This window comes from Trachymyrmex septentrionalis, unplaced genomic scaffold (genome assembly GCF_001594115.1).
Source record: "Trachymyrmex septentrionalis isolate Tsep2-gDNA-1 unplaced genomic scaffold, Tsep1.0 scaffold37, whole genome shotgun sequence".
NCBI classification, from domain to species: Eukaryota; Metazoa; Arthropoda; class Insecta; order Hymenoptera; family Formicidae; genus Trachymyrmex; species Trachymyrmex septentrionalis.
This window is the reverse complement of record NW_017305536.1, coordinates 881,515-885,850: the sequence shown is the minus strand read 5'-3', so window position 1 is coordinate 885,850 and position 4,336 is coordinate 881,515. Positions and strand designations below refer to the sequence as shown.

Sequence of the window (4,336 nt, the reverse complement as noted above, 5' to 3'; positions counted from 1 at the left end):
TTTGTGTTGTTTGTTGTGTGTGTGTGTGTGTGTGTGTGTGTGTGTGTGTGTGTTGTATTTTGTTTTTTGTTCCTTTTTTAACTGAACTTAATATTTTAACCTACTTTGATAATATAATTTTCGATTTTATTTAAAATTTTTTCAGTTGTTCATCATAAAACATTGCGTAAGTAATATAACGCTTGAAATAAAATTAAAATGTCTTTATGTTGCAAAATTGTTAAATGCTTACCTAAGATTTTTAAGAAATGATAAGGATTTGCACAACAGTTACATGTTTGCAAGTACGATATTGCGACATTATCAGTTTTTAGAAGAAGATTAAAAATTAATTTAAGCAAATTACTATTCTCATTATCATATAATATATGTTGTAATAATAAAAAAACTCTACAGCAAATAATTGCATTAAGAACGTGTTATATGTATTTTTTTAACAGAATAAAAAATTATTAATTTTTTTATATAGTTCATTAATTTATTTTTTGCATAGTTACTTATTTATTTAAAATTAATATAAAAAGTTTTAAACAGCGATATAAAATTTAGATTAAAAATGATTTCAATAAGAAGTAGATTATGTTATTTTAAAAATAATTGAGATAAAATAAAAAAAATTATTCAAATTATAAAATATACATTTTAATTGTTAAATATACATATTGACTTCATTGAATTGTTGCATATTTATATATTATTTATTTTTGTACGGAAAGTATAAATTTCCAATCATTTTTTATACACTTGATATACACTTGATATATCCTGAAGTTTAAAAAAAAAAAATAATCGCTTTATATTATCTTGCATTACAACTTTGCAAAAAAAAAAAAAAATATATTGTTCCAGTAATCACTCAATTACGTTTGTACACCTATAGTTTGCAATGTGTTAATTAAGCCCAATCAGGGAATAACTGGTTGATCAAGTTTCCTATCACAAAGTAGCCTATACGTAAAATAATCCCGCGCGACTTGGAGAAATATCTTGTTCTCGAGGGACGAAAAGGATCTTCTTACCTGGCGCGATTTTTTAAATCAAATGTACCTTATGTAGTAAATTCAGATCCTTGGTCTCTTCGTGCGTGCAACTAGTGGCGTACCAGAATTGTGTCAGGAGTATTACAACCGCACCCACGACTCCACGTCAAAATGACATGGCCCGACGACCGTACGCCTCAGAGGATGACACCGCGGGAGAGGTGTCCGTCCGCCGGGGAAAGAAATACCTCTCCTCTTCTTTCACGAAAGCGGGAGACAAACCGTGGCACGTCGTGGTCGCTCGACAAAGTGGCAGCGCCGCGCGCCAGCTTAGCCGGTCCGCTTTATAACTTTGGTGTCTTGGTATCCTCTGCCACCCGTGGCTTTGGTGGTGGACGATCAGAACGTCGGAGGTGGTATCTTCCGCGAGCATAAGCGATGTAAACGCAAACGAGGCCAAAACCATGGATCGTGGTGGGAATCGATCGTGGGGATAGATCAGCCGAGATCGGTCAACGCGAAACGCGTGTGGTAGGATCCCCAGGATCCCACCCTCTGATCGTTGCCAGTCCGCCTTCCCTTTCCCTCCCACCCCTTTTCTGCCGATCTCGCAATGAGATCTACGAATGGAGACAACAGCCTGCGGGCCTTTTGTAGATTTCTTCCGCTTGCAATTTGATGAGCTCGAATCTTTAAGCGACTGTTCGTGTGTTGATTAAATTCCTTAAAATAAGATGTATATGACGTGTAAAAATGACTACATATTAATGAATGACATATAAGAGTGACTACACACTATAAGAGTGATTATTAAACATTCCAGTTTTTATATCTTTGAGTCATCCGTGATCTCTTATTGGTTTTCAAAGATTGGCATCAAATATACTTTTAATTGCATCTGCTTAATTAATTTTAATGTAAATACTATATTATAACAATTATAAAGTTAACTTGTTAAATATTTAAAATAAAATTCATATAATTATGTATTTATTTATCTTTATCAAAAACAATTGTAATTTACGACTGTAAATAACGTGACGCAAAAAAAATGATAATTATATTTCAACGCAGTTCAGTTTTTGACAAAAGTTACCATTCAATATAAAAATCATTTCAACACACTAGAGCGGAAAATATAATTCAATCGGCAGCTTATTATTTTGTCGTTTCGTAGGTATCTTGTCTTGTGAAAATAAGCAATTTAATAATCAAAGTCTATAATAATCCTATTAAAAAGGAAGCCTCTTGTCAAAACTCTATTTTATGATTATGCTACTAACATCGGCATACATACAATATAATCAATCATCGATCATTACACGCGATATAGTCGATGACATCACTCGTATGATGTGCTAAGCAAGTTAATTGTAAACGAGATAACGTCTCGGAAAAAATTCCTCCGATAAAAATCTGTCGAAACGATCCATCTTTCAGACCGATGGCGGAACGCCGTCATATAGGTGCCATCGGCTACACGTTACTGTTGTAGCCTCGTTTTCCAGGCGAGAGTCGTACAGCATCTCCGCGCGTTCGTCACGAGACCTCTTCATACAACAGTTTTTGCAGCCCAAGAGTCTCGTGTCAGAAAAGTGGGCGCTGGAGCGTTGCGGAGAGGACGAAGAAATGCGAGAAATATCGAGATTCCCTCTCGTTAACCAGTCTCGGTAGAAAATATTACCTCAGGATAGCAATAATCTCCAAACGATACGTGAAATCGACGCGTATTAAACGTAGAAAATATTAGAAGTATAAGTAAAAAGGATTTAAATAAAGCTTCAATAAATCGTAATTCGATTCTCGGAGAAAACTATTGCCCTTTAATATTGTTTTTTAAAGAAACGTGTCTCTTATTTTATTAATTGTTCTGGAATATAAAGACGACTTATATATATATATAAAATATAAGTTTATATCAAATAATAATAATAAGTAAATTTCAACGAGAGTCAGCGCGGAAGAAGTTGCGCACTATTGATTAATAAAATTGCTTTTTCATAAAACTGATGTCTTCTTTATTTCGAAATCTTGAACGTTTTTTTTTTCAACTCACTTTGGAGTCATCCTCAGCAATATTACAATTAAGATTCGTCAAAAATTCTGTTAAAAGCATTAAGTATATATATCTGACACACGGAACCACACAGACCATGTAGAAATCTCATTCTGGGAGAGTGACTCACTTCTGGACGGACCGCTTGACAGTTTTGACAAAATTTTGACAAATTTTAATTGTTATATTGCTGAGAATGAAACTGAGAATGAACTCCAAAGTGAGTTGAAACGTTTGAGATTACGAAATAAGGAAGACATCAGTTTTATGAAGAAGTAATTCCAATCAATAACTATGCGCAACCCCTTTCGCGCTGAGCCTTGAGATTTACTTATTATTATTATTTTAAATATAGAGAGCCTGTTCATTATATTCTTATATAAAATCTAATATTTCTTCGTAAATGCGACGAAAAGAGAATTTTTTCTCTACGTAGCTTCAACAAATGTGGCGCGAAAAGAAAAACGGCGATCAAGGAGAAAGCGATGTGGAAGGCACAAAACCTATGTCAATGATAATCCGGTGAATTGAAACGGGTCAATGGACCGCTCGCCGACTGTGTAGCACGGTTCCAAAATCCAAATCGTTTGGTCCACGCACCAATGTCTCTATCGGCGCCTGTTTACCTTTCACCTAGTCATGATTTACCATTTACGCTTAAATGGACCGGTACCACTTATCTACGAATTCACAGATTTCACCGACACCGCTAGTAAAAACGATCTCGTACAAAAAGTAATAATTCATAAAGGACGTCCGTTATTCTGTCGCCGATAATCGATTCGAGCGAATTGGAGAAGAAGTTTCTTCCGGATTGCTGGAAAATAAACAAGTTCTTCATAAAATTTCTTATGCAAAAACCTCGATCAATAAGGATTGCATAAGGATTTTGTTACATGGGAAACCTTGGAACGCGCGAGAGAGAAAAACAAACTAGTATCATGACGTTAGATATACAGTCACTAGAAATTTAATGACCTTCGAGATTTTTATTTCCTTTGCAAACAGTCGTTATGCATTTTCTTTCCGCGAAGAATCATGCGAAAGACAATTTTACGCACTTTTATGAAAATATTATGAAGCAAGCATTTAATTAAGTTATCAAATTAATCAAATTCAATTCAATTAAATGTGTGATAATCGTCGGAAACGACCTATCATATATCCTTACTTATATCTACTCGTGAAGTGACATTTCAATTGGTAAGCTTTTCTCGCATTTCTTCATTGTTCTCATGAATAAAACAGAAATACTGTCAATAAGTCACATTGTCTCGTATCAGATAACATCACATACAAT

At 34.4% G+C, this 4,336-nt stretch overlaps 1 protein-coding gene across 3 annotated transcripts in view; it reads right to left on the bottom strand.

The window, feature by feature from the left end:
• Nucleotides 1-4,336, bottom strand: part of LOC108750834 (elongation of very long chain fatty acids protein 4-like) — a 24,726-nt gene that overhangs the window by 10,211 nt on the left and 10,179 nt on the right. Inside the window, exon 1 of one of the 3 annotated variants that reach the window (XM_018490634.1) lies at nt 1,020-1,310. The exons of 1 other annotated variant lie outside the window; for it this stretch is intronic. The gene's annotated coding sequence lies outside the window, so the exon portion shown is untranslated. Of the gene's footprint in view, nt 1-1,019; nt 1,311-4,336 lie in introns of those variants that run through there. One more of the 3 variants, XM_018490632.1, reaches the window with a different exon arrangement.